Below are 16,990 nucleotides of genomic sequence, written 5' to 3' on the forward strand. Positions count from 1 at the left end.
CTGTACCTGCGCCACACGGACTGCAATGGGTTCAAGATGGCGGCTCACCCACCACCTTCTCAAGGGAAATGCTGGACCCAGCCAGTGATGCCAACATCCCTTTAATAGATTTTTTTAAAAATTGCTGCATTAACTTAAGAGTGCAGAAAAGATTTACTAGGATGCTACCGGGACTCAATGGTTTGAGTCATAAGGAGAGGCTGGATAGACTGGGACTTTTTTCTCTGGAGCGTAGGAGGCTGAGGGGTGATCTTATAGAGGTCTATAAAATAATGAGGGGGATAGATCAGCGAGATAGTCAATATCTTTTCCCAAAGGTAGGGGAGTCTAAAACTAGAGGGCATAGGTTTAAGGTGAGAGGGGAGAGATACAAAAGGGTCCAGGGAGGCAATTTTTTCACACAGAGGGTGGTGAGTGTTTGGTACAAGCTGCCAGAGGTAGTAGCAGAGGCGGGTACAATTTTGTCTTTTAAAAAGCATTTAGACAGTTACATGGGTAAGATGGGTATAGAGGGATATGGGCCAAATGCGGGCAATTGGGACTAGCTTAGTGGGTAAAAAACTGGGCCACATGAACAAGTTGGGGCGAAGGGCCTGTTTCCATGCTGTAAACCTCTCTGACTCTATAACTTTTCTACTTTAAGTATTTATCCGATTCCCTTTTGAAATAAATAAAATTGCAAGGGATGGGGTGGGTGAAAATTATTAAAGAGCTTTAAGTTGAAAGTATATTTATTAGTGTCACAGATAGGCTGACATTAACACTGCACGGGTGGCATGGTGGCACAGTGGTTAGCACTGCTCATTGCTTGAGATCTGACCCACTACATTAACGTTCCGGGTGCTCCGGTTTCCTCCCACAGTCTGAAAGATGTGCTGGTTAGGTGCTAAATTCTCCCTCAGTGTAACCCGAACAGGCGCTGGAGTGTGGCGACTGGGGGATTTTCACAGTAACTTCATTGCGGTGTTAATGTAAGCCTACTTGTGACACTAATAAATAAACTTTAAATAAACTTTACTTTAAAGTTACTGTGAAAATCCCCTAGTCGCCACACTCTGACGCCTGTTCGGGTTACACTGAGGGAGAATTTAGCGCCTAACCAGCACGTCTTTCGGACTGTGGGGGGAAACCGGAGCACCTGGAACATCACCGTAGTGGGTCGGGTCTCAAACAATGATGAGACAGAGTACAGGAATTGCTTCTGCTCTGCCCAAGAGGTCAAGGAACTTCACAAGGTAATGAATGTAGCCCAATCCGTCACGCAAACCAGCCTCCCATCCATTGACTCCGTCTACACTTCCCGCTGCTTCGGCAAAGCAGCCGGCATAATCAAGGACCCCACGCACCCCGGACATTCTCTCTTCCACCTTCTTCCATCGGGAAAAAGATACAAAAGTCTGAGGTCACGTACCAACCGACTCAAGAACAGCTTCTTCCCTGCTGCCGTCAGACTTTTGAATGGACCTACCTCGCATTAAGTTGATCTTTCTCTACACCCTAGCTATGACTGTAACAATACATTCTGCACTCTCTCCTTTCCTTCTCTATGAACGGTATGCTTTGTCTGTATAGTGCACAAGAAACAATACTTTTCACTGTATCCCAATATATGTGACAATAATATACCAAATCAAATCAAGAAGAATTTAGCACCTAACCAGCACGTCTTTCGGACTGTGGGAGGAAGCTGGAACACCCGGAGGAAACCCATGCAGACACGGGGAGAATGTGCAGACTCCACACAGACAGAGCGCGCCATTTTGAAGTTTAACTGCTTAATAAGACTCACCGCCACGGCAGGCAAGAACTCTGAAGTCAGCAATGATCTTGAGAAAAGAGCTAATATTGGGGTTGTTCAATAACCTCAAACTATCAGCATTAACTGCGTCCTTTGGATTTTGCATTGTTTAGCCAATCGCACTGTGAAAGACAGACCATGATTCAGAAATGAGCTAGCGTGTGACCCGTAGGTTCATAGTTGAGATTCAGGTGATTGTGGAGATATGGAGAGATGAGACTCATGGAGGGATTAACAAAGAACAAAGAACAATACAGCACAGGAACAGGCCCTTCGGCCCTCCAAGCCCGCGCCGCTCCCCGGTCCAGGATTGAATCCTGAATCCAGGATCCCCGCCCAATTTTCCAGCCTATCTACATACCAATATCCTATCCACCGAGCTGTCCCTCACAGCTACGATGCTTTGTTCATCACAACCTATTAACTCACCCCCACCCCCCCATTCCAGACCATGTGATCTCCAGGGAGAGGCAAAAACCCAGAGTGAAAAACCCCAGGGCCAATATGGGGAAAAAAAATCTGGGAAATTCCTCTCCGACCCCCTGAGGCGATCGAAACGAGTCCAGGAGATCACACTGGCCCTGATCGGAAAATGCTTCCCAACCCTATTCATTTCCACTTCCACGAACACCATATGAATTCCCTGCCCCCGAGACAGGTTCCCAACTATCCGCAGTCTTGCTCTGTACTGGCACCAGCAAGATGATCATAGAATGAAGCCTTGAAACGAGAAACAAAGAATAATTAGCCCGCGCCGCTCCCTGGTCCAAACTAGACCACTCTTTTGTATCCCTCCATTCCCACTCCGTTCATATAGCTGTCTAGATAAGTCTTAAACGTTCCCAGTGTGTCCGCCTCCACCACCTTGCCCGGCAACACATTCCAGGCCCCCACGACCCTCTGTGTGAAATATGTCCTTCTGATATCTGTGTTAAACCTCCCCCCCTTCACCTTGAACCTATGACTCCTCGTGAACGTCACCACCGACCCGGGGAAAAGCTTCCCACCGTTCACCCTATCTATGCCTTTCATAATTTTATACACCTCTATTAAGTCTCCCCTCATCCTCCGTCTTTCCAAGGAGAACAACCCCAGTTTCTCCAATCTCTCCTCATAACCAAGCCCCTCCATACCAGGCAACATCCTGGTAAACCTCCTCTGTACTCTCTCCAAAGCCTCCATGTCCTTCTGGTAGTGTGGCGACCAGAACTGGACGCAGTATTCCAAATGCGGCCGAACCAACGTTCTATACATCTGCAACATCAGACCCCAACTTTTATACTCTATGCCCTGTCCTATAAAGGCAAGCATGCCATATGCCTTCTTCACCACCTTCTCCACCTGTGACGTCACCTTCAAAGATCTGTGGACTTGCACACCCAGGTCCCTCTGCGTCTCTACACCCTTTATGGTTCTTCCATTTATCGTGTAGCTCCTCCCTACATTATTCCCACCAAAATGCATCACTTCGCATTTATCAGGATTGAACTCCATCTGGAAACTAGGGGGAGAATTTTTAAAATCAAGATGTTGTTTGACTGGGAGACATTGGGTGGCACGGTGGCACAGTGGGTTGGCACTGCTGCCTCACAGCACCAGGGACCCGAGTTCGATTCCCGACCTCGGGTCACTGTCTGTGCAGAGTCTGCGCGTTCTCCCCCGTGTCTGCGTGGAGCTGTGGATAGTGATGGGAGAGGCTCCAACATACTTTCCATCGTGTGACCGACCAGAGATCTCTCCCGCTCTTCCTGCTTGCCGTTGGCGAGTGATGGAATGATTGACACTCAGACCTGTTTGGTCACCTTGTAACCGCACCTTCTTTGGCCATCAGGTCCCATGGCAGGACTCAAATCCGGAACTCCTAGTCCTGAGGCCGTGACAGTCCCCATCAGGGTCTTCTGAAGCTAACCTAGTTTTTGCTAAAATCTAGACAAAGGACTGACCTTTTTTAGCTCAGAGTGTTTCTGCCTCATTTTCACCAAGGAAAAATGGGATTAGAAACATGGGAACATAGGAATTCAGAGCAGAAGTTGGCCATTCAGCCCTTCGAGCCTGCTCCGCCATTCACTCAGATCATGGCTGATCTCTCCCCAGTCTCGAATCCACCCCCCCACCTGTTCCCCATATCCCTTTAACCCGCTTTCTATCAGAAATATATCCATCTCCTTCTTGTAATCATTCAACGATTCCGATTCCCCCGCGCTCTGGGGCAGCAAGTTCCACAAATTCACCGCCCTCTGCGAGAAGTAGTTCCTCCTCATCTCAGTTTTAAATCTACCGCCTCTCAACCTCTACCTGTGACCTCTTGTTCCAGATTGCCCCTACAAGGGGAAACATTTGGTCTATGTTTCCCTACAGTACTGTGTACAATTTTGGTCTCCTCACTTAGAATCATAGAATCCCAACAGAGCAGAAGGAGGCCATTTGGCCCATCGAGTCTGCACCGACCACAATCCCACCCAGGCCCTATCCACATTACGCCATGCATTTACCTTAGCTCATCCCCCTGACACTGAGGGGCAATTTAGCACGGCTAATCCACCTAACCAGCCCGTCTTTCAGACTGTGGGGGGAAACCGGGGCACCCGGAGGAAACCCACGCAGACACGGGGAGAATGTGCAGACTCCGCACAGACAGTGTGGGAATCGAACCCATGTCCCTGACGCTGTGAGGCAGCAGTGCTAACGACTGTGCCACCGTGCCGCTCACCGATCTACGTTTACCTACAGTACCTGGAGTACTGTGTACAGGTTTGGGTCTCCTTACTTGAGAAAGGAGACACTGGAGGGGGTGTGGAGGAGATATATTTGCCGGAATGTTAACGGCAGGTTCGCCCCGGAATTGGCATTCTCTGTTGGCCTCGGGCGTATCTCACCAGCCTCGGGCAGGTGAGGCAGGAAGTTTCTGGCAACTAGGTTAATTCTGGAGTTGAGAGGGTTGGCTTATAAGTTCATAAGATATAGGAGCAGAATTAGGCCATTCGGCCCATCGAGTCTGCTCCGCCATTCGATCATGGCTGATATGCTCCTCATCCCCATTTTCCTGCCTTCTCCCCATGACCCTTCAACCCATTCCCAATTAAAAATCTGTCTAACTCCTCCTTAAATTTACTCACTGTCCCAGCATCCACCGCACTTTGGGGCAGCGAATTCCACAGATTCACAACCCTTTGGGAGAAGTAGTTTCTCCTCAACTCTGTTTTAAATTTGCTGCCCCTTATCCTGAGACTATGACGTCATAGAATCATAGAAACCCTACAGTACAGAAAGAGGCCATTTGGCCCATCGAGTCTGCACCGACCACAATCCCACCCAGGCCCTACCCCCATATCCCTACATATTTACCCGCTAATCCCTCTAACCTACACATCTCAGGACACTGAGGGGCAATTTTAGCATGGCCAATCAACCTAACCCGCACATCTTTGGACTGTGGGAGGAAACCGGAGCACCCGGAGGAAACCCACGCAGACACGAGGAGAATGTGCAAACGCCACACAGACAGTGACCCAAGCCGGGAATCGAACCCAGGTCCCTGGAGCTGTGAAGCAGCAGTGCTAACCACTGTGCTACCGTGCCACCCATTCTAGGACCTCTCGTCCTAGAATGCCCCACAAGAGGAAGCATCCGCTCCACGTCTACTTTATCCATACCTTTTATCATCTTGTATACATCAATTTGACCTCCCCTCATTCTTCTAAATTCCAGAGAGTGTCGGCCTAAACTGTTCAATCTCTCTTCACACGACAAACCCCTCATCTCTGGAATCAATCTAGTGAATCTCCTCTGAACTGCCTCCGATGCCACGACACCTTTCCTCAAATAAGGGGGCCAAAACTGTGCACAATACTCCAGGTGCGGCCTCACCAGTGCCTTGTACAGTTGATTATAGTTAATTATGAGGAGAGACTGAGTAGACTGGGGCTGTACTCATTGGAATTCAGAAGAATGAGGGGAGATCTGATAGAAACATATAAGATTATGAAGGGAATAGATAAGATAGAAGAAGGGAAGTTGTTTCCACTGGTGGGTGAAAGTAGAACTAGGGGACATGGCCTCAAAATAAGGGGGAGCAGATTTAGGACTGAGTTGAGGAGGAACTTCTTCACACAAAGGGTTGTGAATCTGTGGAATTCCCAGCCCAGTGAAGCAGTTGAGGCTACCTCATTGAATGTTTTTAAGACAAGGATAGATAGATTTTTGAACAGTAAAGGAATTAAGGGTTCTGGTGAGCGGGCGGGTAAGTGGAGCTGAGTCCACGAAAAGATCAGCCATGATCTTATTGAATGGCGGAGCAGGCTCGAGGGGCCAGATGGCCTACTCCCGCTCCTAGTTCTTATGTTTACTTTATCAATCCCTTTTAGAATTTTATATACTTCGATCAGATCCCCTCTCATCTTTCTAAACTCCAGCGAGTACAAACCCAAACTGTTTAATCTCTCCTCACACGTCAACCCTTTCATCCCCGGAATCAATCTGGTGATCCTCCTCTGAACTGCCTCCAATGCCACCACATCCTTCCTCAGATAAGGAGACCAAAACTGGACACAATACTCCAGATGTGGTCACGCTGAAACCATCACCATGACAGAAGGGCCCCAGTAACCAATCCCACATTACCCCTGAAATAGTGAATTCCGTTGTGGATAATGCATCAACCTCGGAGGCGGTGTAGTGGGGATTGACCAGAATGTGACCAGGCCTCTGTAACGACTTTAATCAGGCAATTGAGGTGGGCCTGTTGGAATATTTGATTTGATTTTGATTTGATTTATTATTGTCACATGTATTAACATACAGTGAAAAGTATTGTTTCATGCGTGCTTTACAGACAAAGCATACCGTTCATAGAGAAGGAAAGGAGAGGGTGCAGAATGTAGTGCTACAGTCATAGTTAGGGTGTAGAGAAAGATCAACTTAATGCGAGGTAAGTCCATCAAAAGTCTGACAGCAGCAGGGAAGAAGCTGTTCTTGAGTCGGTCGGTACGTGACCTCAGACTTTTGTTTCGTTTTCCTGAAGGAAGAAGGTGGAAGAGAGAATGTCCGGGGTGCGTGGGGTCCTTGATTATGCTGGCTGCTTTGCCGAGGCAGCTGGAAGTGTAGACTGAGTCAATGGATGGGAGGTTGGTTTGCGTGATGGATTGGGCTACATTCATGACCTTTTGTAGTTCCTTGCGGTCTTGGGCAAAGCAGGAGCCAAACCAAGCTGTGATACAACCAGAAAGAATGCTTTCTATGGCGCATCTGCATTTATTAACAGGGGGTTGGAGTTTAAGAGCCGTGGGGTTATGCTGCAACTGTACAGGACCTTGGTGAGACCACATTGGGAATATTGTGTGCAGTTCTGGTCACCTCACGATAAGAAGGATGTGGAAGCATTGGAGAGAGTGCAGAAGAGATTTACCAGGATGCTGCCTGGTCTGGAGGGTAGGTCGTGTGAGGAAAGCTTGAGGCAGCTGGGGCTTTTCTCTTTAGAGCGGAGGAGGATGAGAGGCGACTTAATAGAGGTTTATAAGATGATGAAGGGGATAGATAGAGTGGACGTTCAGAGACTATTTCCTCGGGTGGATGTAACTGTTACTAGGGGGCATAACTATAAGGTTCATGGTGTGAGATATAGGAGGGATGTCCGAGGTAGGTTCTTCACTCAGAGAGTGATTGGGGTGTGGAATGGACTGCCTGCTGTGATCGTGGAGTCAGACACTTCAGGAACTTTCAAGCGGTTATTGGATAGGCACATGGAGCACACCAGAATGATAGGGAGTGGGATAGCTTGATCTTGGTTTCGGACAAAGCTCGGCACAACATCGAGGGCCAAAGGGCCTGTTCTGTGCTGTACTGTTCTATGTTCTATCTTCTATGTATCTGTAAAGGTTGGTGAGAGATGTAGCTGACATACCAAATTTCCTCAGTCTTCTGAGAAAGTAGAGGCGTTGGTGGGCTTTCTTAACTATAGTGTCGGCATGGGGGGATCAGGACAGGTTGTTGGTGATCTGGACACCTAAAAACCTGAAGCTCTCGACGCTTTCTACTTCGTCCCCATTGATGTAGACAGGGGCATGTTCTCCTTTACGCTTCCTGAAGTCAATGACTATCTCCTTCGTTTTGTTGACATTGAGGGAGAGATTATTGTTGCCGCACCAGTTCACCAGATTCTCTATCTCATTCCTGTACTCTGTCTTGTCATTGTTTGAGATCCGACCCACTACGATGGTGTCGTCAGCAAACTTGAAAATCGAATTGGAGGGGAATTTGGCCGCACAGTCATAGGTGTATAAGGAGTATAGTAGGGGGCTGAGAACACAGCCTTATGGGGCACCGGTGTTGAGGATGATCGTGGAGGAGATGTTGTTGCCTATCATTACTGATTGTGGTCTGTGAGTTAGGAAGTTCAGGATCCAGTCGCAGAGGGAGGTGCTGAGGCCCAGGCCATGGAGTTTGGAGATGAGTTTCGTGGGAATAATGGTGTTGAAGGCTGAGCTGTTGTCAATAGATAGGAGCCTGACATCGGTGTCCTTGTTATCTAGGTGTTCCAGGGTTGAGTGCAGGGCCAGGGAGATGGTGTCTGCTGTGGACCTGTTGCGGCAGTAGGCAAACTGTAGTGGATCCAGGTAGTCTGGGAGGCTGGAATTGATTTGTGCCATGACTCGCCTTTCGAAGCACTTCATAATGATGGATGTCAGAGCCACCGGCCGATAGTCATTAAGGCACGCTGCCTGAATATATGAACTCTCTGTTTAAGGGCCAAATTGATGGGCCAATCAGGCCCATCTTGCTTTGTACTTAACCAGGCGTGCCAGTTCCTCTGGGACTCCTACTGTAGACTGCTAACTGAAAACACTCTGTATGCTGTTGTCAGACTTGTAAATAAAGAGACTTTGTTGAAGGGACTTCTACCTCCGAGGACTTATTACAGCCTCCAAGGCTTAGGTTATGGAGGGAGATTAAACAAACTAGACTATCTTCTCTGGAGTATCGAAGGTGAAGAGATCAATTGGTTTTCTAAGATTCGGAACAGGATTGATTATAAAAAGAATATTATTAAACTAGAAAGAGTGCAGAAGAGATTTACTAGGATGCTACCGGGACTTGATGGTTTGAGTTATAAGGAGAGGCTGGATAGACTGGGACTTTTTTCTCTGGAGTGTAGAAGGCTGAGGGGTGATCTTATAGAGGTCTATAAAATAATGAGGGGCACAGATCAGCTAGATAGTCAATATCTTTTCCCAAAGGTAGGGGAGCCTCAAACTAGAGGGCATAGGTTTAAGGTGAGAGGGGAGAGATACAAAATGGTCCAGAGGGGCAATTTTTTCACACAGAGAGTGGTGAGTGTCTGGAACAAGCTGCCAGAGGTAGTAGTAGAGGTGGGTACAATTTTGTCTTTTAAAAAGCATTTAGACAGTTACATGGGTAAGATGGGCACAGAGGGATATGGGCCAAATGTGGGCAATTGGGACTAGCTTAGGGGTTTTAAAAAAAAGGCTGGCATGGACAAGTTGGGCCGAAGGGCCTGTTTCCATGCTGTAAACCTCTCTGACTCTGTGACTCTATGATCGGTGGATAGTGTTATGAAGAGGCAGTTTGATCTCTTCTCTGAGAACTAATATTCAACCACTCAAAGAGCAGTACCTCTCCTTCATAATCTGTCAAAGTGAGTGAGAAGTGGGACATAGAACATAGAACATAGAAAGCCACAGCACAAACAGGCCCTTCGGCCCACAGGTTGCGCCGATCACATCCCCACCTCTAGGCCTATCTATAGCCCTCAATCCCATTAAATCCCATGTACTCATCCAGAAGTCTCTTAAAAGACCCCAACGAGTGTGCCTCCACCACCACCGACGTCAGCCGATTCCACTCACCCACCACCCTCTGAGTGAAAAACTTACCCCTGACATCTCCTCTGTACCTACCCCCCAGCACCTTAAACCTGTGTCCTCTCGTAGCAACCATTTCAGCCCTTGGAAATAGCCTCTGGGAGTCTACCCTATCCAGACCTCTCAACATCTTGTAAACCTCTATCAGGTCACCTCTCATCCTTCGTCTCTCCAGGGAGAAGAGACCAAGCTCCCTCAACCTATCCTCATAAGGCATGCCCCCCAAACCAGGCAACATCCTTGTAAATCTCCTCTGCACCCTTTCAATGGCTTCAACATCTTTCCTGTAATGAGGTGACCAGAACTGCGCGCAGTACTCCAAGTGGGGTCTAACCAGGGTCCTATAAAGCTGCAGCATTATCTCCCGACTCCTAAACTCAATCCCTCGATTAATGAAGGCCAGTACGCCGTACGCCTTCTTGACCGCATCCTCCACTTGCGAGGCCGATTTAAGAGTCCTATGGACCCGGACCCCAAGGTCCTTCTGATCCTCTACACTGCTAAGAATGGTACCCTTCATATTATACTGCTGCTTCATCCCATTGGATCTGCCAAAATGGATCACCACACACTTATCCGGGTTGAAGTCCATCTGCCACTTCTCCGCCCAGTCTTGCATTCTATCTATGTCTCGCTGCAACTTCTGACATCCCTCCAAACTATCCACAACACCACCTACTTTGGTGTCATCAGCAAACTTACCAACCCATCCCTCCACTTCCTCATCCAGGTCATTTATGAAAATGACAAACAGCAAGGGTCCCAGAACAGATCCCTGCGGCACTCCACTGGTCACTGACCTCCATGCAGAGAAAGACCCCTCCACAGCCACTCTCTGCCTTCTGCAGGCAAGCCAGTTCTGGATCCACAAGGCAACAGCCCCTTGGATCCCATGCCCTCTCACTTTCTCAAGAAGTCTTGCATGGGGGACCTTATCGAACGCCTTGCTGAAGTCCATATAGACCACATCCACCGCTCTTCCTTCGTCAATGTGTTTGGTCACATTTTCAAAGAACTCAACCAGGCTCGTAAGGCACAACCTGCTCTTCAGCAACTTTTACTGGTTAAATGAAAATAACTGAGACTCTCTCTGTAAAAGCAACAAGTAACACTTTATTTCTCTAACTAACAGTGAACAGGTTAACTAAACTATTAACAAACCCAATAAAACACTATTCTGATGGAATGCTGTTTCGAAAAATACAATTCCTACTTACTAACCAAAAAAAATAGAATTCTTAGTCACTCTCAGATAGAACCAGGTTTACCTTCCGGAATCTTCTGCCTTCTTTGCTGAGTTCCTCTCCCTTCACTTTCAACCATTAGACATAGCAACAGAATTAGGCCACTCGGCCCATCGAGTCTGCTCCGCCATTGAATCATGGCTGATATTTTTCTCATCCCCATTCTCCTGCCTTTTCCCCATAACCCCTGATCCCCTCATTAATCGAGAACCTATCTATCTCTGTCTCAAAGAAACTCAATGACCCGGCCTCCACAGCCTTCTGCGGCCAAGAGTTCCACAGATTCACCATTCTCTGGCTGAAGAAATTCCTCCTCATCTCTGTTTTAAAGGATCGCCCCTTTAGCCTGAGGTTGTGCCCTCTGGTTCTAGTTTTTCCTACTAGTGGAAATATCCTCTCCACGTCCACTCTATCCAGACCTCACGGAATCCTGTGAGTTTCATTAAGATCTCCCCTCATCCTTCTAAACTCCAACGAGTACAGACCCAGAGTCCTCAACCGTTCCTCATACGACAAGCTCTTCATTCCCGGGATCATTCTTGTGAACTTCCTCTGGACAATTCTCAAGGCCAGCACACCCTTTCTTAGATACGGGACCCAAAACTGCTCACAATAATCCAAATGGGGTCTGACCAGAGCCTTATACAGCCTCAGAAGTACATCCCTGCTCAAGATTAGGCTTTCTTTTAAGACATAAATGTGGCTGTTACACTGGCAGAGACAGTTGTTGGCTGTGAGTCTCTCTCTCTCTAGCTGTGAGCTACAGCAGTGGCAGTTGCTGTCTGGCTCTCGGGAGCTGGGAGCTGTGCTCTTATATCCCTGATAACATATCAAAATCCCCACAATAGGATTGGTTTGCAGCTCAACAAAACATCTAATTCAAATCTGATAGGCTGCTGCTATTCAAATACCGAGTTTAACCTGATTGGGCAAACCTCAAAAACAACCTGTTGTCCTGGCAACACTACTGCCTAGCCTCGCGATACAATGTTTCACTCTATGCTCTCTGTGTACTGCATTCTGCACCCGCATCACCTTTAAAAACACAATTTATTTTTACAGAACCATGAAATGTTCCAACTCTTAGCATTTTACATTTTTTTTATAATTTTGCAAACACAACAGGAGGGAAGATAAAAATTCCGTTTTTACCTACGGGTAGTGTAGGACCTTTGAATGAGATCGAGGCGATTCAGGAGAGAAGGTTCCAAAAGAAGATTGACATGTATAAAACCACCAGACATCTCAAAGCACTTCACAGCCAATTGCAGTGTGGACACTGTGTGTAACATAGGAAACTTGTGCACAGCAAGCTCCCACAAACAACAATTCTGATTTGATTTATTGGGACACAGTGAAAAGTATTGTTTGATTTATTATTGTCACATGTACTGGGATACAGTGAAAAGTATTGTTTGATTTATTATTGTCACATGTATTGGGACACAGTGAAAAGTATTGTTTGATTTATTATTGTCACATGTACTGGGATACAGTGAAAAGTATTGTTTGATTTATTATTGTCACGTACTGGGATACAGTGAAAAGTATTGTTTCTTGCGCGCTATAGAGACAAAGCATTCCGTTCATAGAGTACATAGGGGAGAAGAAGAGAGTGCAGAATGTAGTGTTACAGTCATAGCTAGGGTGTAGAGAAAGATCAACTTAGTGCGAGGTAGGTCCATTCAAAAGTCTGACAGCAGCAGGGAAGAAGCTATTCTTGAGTCGGTTGGTACGTGACCTCAGACTTTTGTATCTTTTTCCCGACAGAAGAAGGTGGAAGAGAGAATGTCCGGGGTGCGTGGGGTCTTTAATTATGCCGGCTGCTTTTCCAAAGCAGTGGGAAGTGTAGACAGAGTCAATGGATGGGAGGCTGGTTTGCGTGATGGATTGGGCTACATTCGCGACCTTTTGTAGTTCCTTGCGGTCTTGGGCAGAGCAGGAGCCAGACCAAGCTGTGATATAACCAGAAAGAATGCTTTCTATGGTGCATCTGTAACAGTTGGTAAGAATCGTTACGGACATGCCAAATTTCCTTCATCTTCTGAGAAAGTAGAGGCGTTGGTGGGCTTTCTTAACTATAGTGTCGGCATGGGGGGGACCAGGACAGGTTGTTGGTGATCTGGACACCTAAAAACCTGAAGCTCTTGACAATTTCTACTTTGTCCCCGCTGATGTAGTCTGGGGCCTGTTCTCCTTTATGCTTTCTGAAGTCGATGATTATCTCCTTTGTTTTGTTGACATTGAGGGAGAGATTATTGTTGCCGCACCAGTTCACCAGATTCTCTATCTCATTCCTGTACTCTGTCTCGTCATTGTTTGAGATCCGACCCACTACGGTGGTGTCGTCAGCAAACTTGAAAATCGAGTTGGAAGGGAATTTGGCCGCACAGTCATAGGTGTATAAGGAGTATAGTAGGGGGCTGAGAACACAGCCTTGTGGGGCACCGGTGTTGAGGATGATCGTGGAGGAGGTGTTTCCTATCCTTACTGATTGTGGTCTGTGAGTTAGGAAGTTCAGGATCCAGTCACAGAGGGAGGTGCCGAGGCCCAGGCCACGGAGTTTGGAGATGGGTTTTGTGGGAATAATAGTTTTGAAGGCTGAGCTGTAGTCAACAAATAGGAGTCTATCCTTGTTATCTAGGGTGTTCCAGGGTTGAGTGCAGGGCCAGGGAAATGGCGTCTGCTGTGGACTTGTTGTGGCAGTAGGCAAACTGTAGTGGATTCAGGTAGTCCGGGAGGTTGGGAGTGATTTGAGCCGTGACTAGCATCTCAAAGCACTTCATAATGATGGATGTCAGAGCCACTGGACGATAGTCATTAAGGCACGCTGCTTGGCTTTTCTTAGGTACTGGGATGATGGTCGTCTTCTTGAAGCAGATAGGGACCTCAGATTGTTGTAAAGAGATGTTGAAGATGCCTGTGAATACCCCCGCCAGCTGATCCGCACAGGATCTGAGTGCACGTCCAGGTACCCCATCCGGGCCAGTCGCTTTCCATGGGTTGACTTTCGAGAGAGCTGCTCTGACATCTGCAATGGTGACTTTGGATACAGGTTCATCCAGGGCTTCCAGGGTGGAGGACATGCTCTCGCTGGCCTCTTGCTCAAAACAGGTGGAGAATGCATTGAGCTCATCTGGGAGGGTGCGTTGGTGCTGACAATTTTACCCTGCCTTCATTTTGTAGCCTGTTATGTCTTGCAGACATTGCAGCCAAATCTTCGATCTCAGCTAGGCATCAAATTAAGTCATTCATAAGATGTGGGCGTCGCTGGGTCAGCATTTATTGCCCATTCCTGAGGGAATTTAAGATTCAACCACATTGCTGTGGCTCTGGAGTCACATGTAGGCCAGACCGGGTAAGGACGGCAGATTTCCTTCCCTAAAGGGAACCAGATGGGTTTTTCCGACAATCGACAATGGTTTCATGGTCATCAGTAGATTCTTAATTCCAGATATTTTTTTATTGAATTCAAATTCCACCGTCTGCCGTGGCGGGATTCGAACCCGGGTCCCCAGAACATTACCCTGGGTCACTGGATCACTAGTCCAGCAACAATACCACCACACCACTGCTTCCCCTTGGAGGTTAGCCCTGCTAAGGGGAAACATTTGGTCTACATTTAGCTACACGGTGGCGCAGTGGGTCAGCGCTGCTGCCTCACAGCGCCAGGGACCCGGGTTCGATTCCCAGCTTGGGTCTGTGTGGAGTCTGCACATTCTCCTCGTGTCTGCGTGGGTTTCCTCCGGGTGCTCCGGTTTCCCCCCACAGTCCGAAAGACATTCTGGTTAGATACTAAATTCTCCTTCAGTGTAACCTGAACAGGGCCGGAGTGTGGCAACTAGGGGATTTTCACAGTAACTTCATTGCAGTGTTAATGTAAAACCGACTTGTGACACTAATAAATAAACTTTTAAAACTTTTAGAATGTGCATAACTCCTGCTTCAAGCAGGTTTATAGGATGTCTATCATTTACTCTCTCCTAACAAGGTTAAGGGTGGCACGGTGGCCCAGTGGTTAACACTGCTGCCTCACAGCGCCAGGGACCCGGGTTCAATTCCTGGCTTGGGTCACTATGCGGAGTCTGCACGTTCTCCCCGTGTCTGTGTGGGTTTCCTCTGGGTGCTCCGGTTTCCTCCCGCACTCCAAAGATGCGCAGGTTAGGTGGATTGGCCATGCTAAATTGCCCTTTCGTGTCAGGGGGACTAGCTCGGGGAAATGCCTGGGGTTATGGGGATAGGGCCTGGGTGGGATTGTGGTCAGTGCAGGCTTGATGGGCCGAATGGTTTCCTCCTGCACTGTAGGGATTCTATGATTCTAAGGTGGTGGCGCACGAACCTCCTGCCACCATCTTGTTGGTAGTCCCGAAATGTGCCTGAAAAAAAAAGGGCCTATTTCTCAGCAGTTATTTTTCAAGAAGAAATCCAATCCTTCCCTCAAATGTTTGATTTTTTTTTCCAATGGAAGAGTCGATGATTTTACAGGCAGTCACCGGTCGAGAGGCAAGCTCCCCTCTCAGGCAACAGTTGCCCTCTGACCACAACTGGGACCACAACTCCTCGCGATATACATTAATGATCTGGAAGATGGAACTGATGCATGGTTGCAAAATTTGCGGATGATACAAAGATATGTAGAGGTAGTATTGAGGAAGTGGGGGGGCTGCAGAAGGACTTGGACAGGTTAGGAGAGTGGGCAAAGAAGTGGCAGATGGAATACAATGTGGAAAAGTGTGAGGTTATGCACTTAGGTAGGAAGAATAGAGGCATAGACTATTTTCTAAATGGGGACATGCTTAGGAAATCAGAAGCGTAAACGGTCTTAGAAGTCCTGGTTCAGGATTCTCTTCAGGTTAACGTGCAGGTTCAGTCGGCAGTTAGGAAGGCAAATGCAATGTTAGCATTCATGTCGAGAGGGCTAGAATACAAGAGCAGGGATGTATTTCTGAGGCTGTATAAGGTTCTGGTCAGACCCCATTTGGAGCATTGTGAGCAGTTTTGGGCCCCATATCTAAGGAAGGATGTGCTGGTCTTGGAGGGGGTCCAGAGGAGGTTCACAAGAATGATCCCTGGAATGAAGGGTTTGTCATATGAGGAGCGTTTGAGGACTCTGGGTCTGTACTCGATGGAGTTTAGAAGGATATGGGGCGATCTTATTGAAACTTACAGAATACTGAAAGGCCTGGGTAGAGTGGACATGTCGGAGAGACTAGGATTCGAGGGCACAACCTCAGAGTAAAGGGACGATCCTTTAGAACCGAGATGAGGAGGAATTTCTTCAGCCAGAGGGTTTGGTGAATCTGTGGAATTCATTGCCGCAGAAGGCTGTGGAGGCCGGGTCATTGAGTGTCTTTAAGACAGAGATGGATAGGTTCTTTATTTGATAAGGGGATCGGGGTTATGGGGAGAAGGCAGGAGAATGGTGATGAGAATCATATCAGCCATGATTGAATGGCGGAGCAGACTCGATGGGCCGAATGGCCTAGTTCTGCTCCTATATTTTATGGTCTTATGGTCTATTGGGACACCCACTCACAGGCAGATAAAGAACACAGCTCCCTCTCACTGGCAGGCCTCTGTCTTTAAGGTTGATTAGTTGATTGGGCGACACGGTGGCACAGTGGTTAGCGCTGCTGCCTCACAGCGCCAGGGACCCGGGTTCGATTCCCGGCTCGGGTCACTGTCTGTGTGGAGTTTGCACATTCTCCCCGTGTCTGCGTGGGTTTCCTCCGGGTGCTCCGGTTTCCTCCCACAGTCAGAAAGACGTGCGGGTTTGGTGCTAAATTCTCCCTCAGTGTAACCCGAGGAGTTACACTGAGGGAGTGTGGCGACTAGTAACTTCATTGCAGTGTTAATGTAAGCCTACTCATGACACTAATTAAAAATTCTTTCAGGCAAAAATTCCCTTCATTTATCCTTCAGTGTGTGTCCTGAATGACTATAAGCAATCGTTCGGAATGCCACAAACAGTAGGATAACAGTGGGCACCACCAGGGTTGGCATGCGTCATCACCCTCAGTTTGATTTATTTTTTGACGTTTTTTAGTTACAGTATCTCACCAGGAAGTGCT

Source organism: Mustelus asterias, chromosome 22, assembly GCF_964213995.1.
Source record: "Mustelus asterias chromosome 22, sMusAst1.hap1.1, whole genome shotgun sequence".
Classification (NCBI taxonomy): Eukaryota; Metazoa; Chordata; class Chondrichthyes; order Carcharhiniformes; family Triakidae; genus Mustelus; species Mustelus asterias.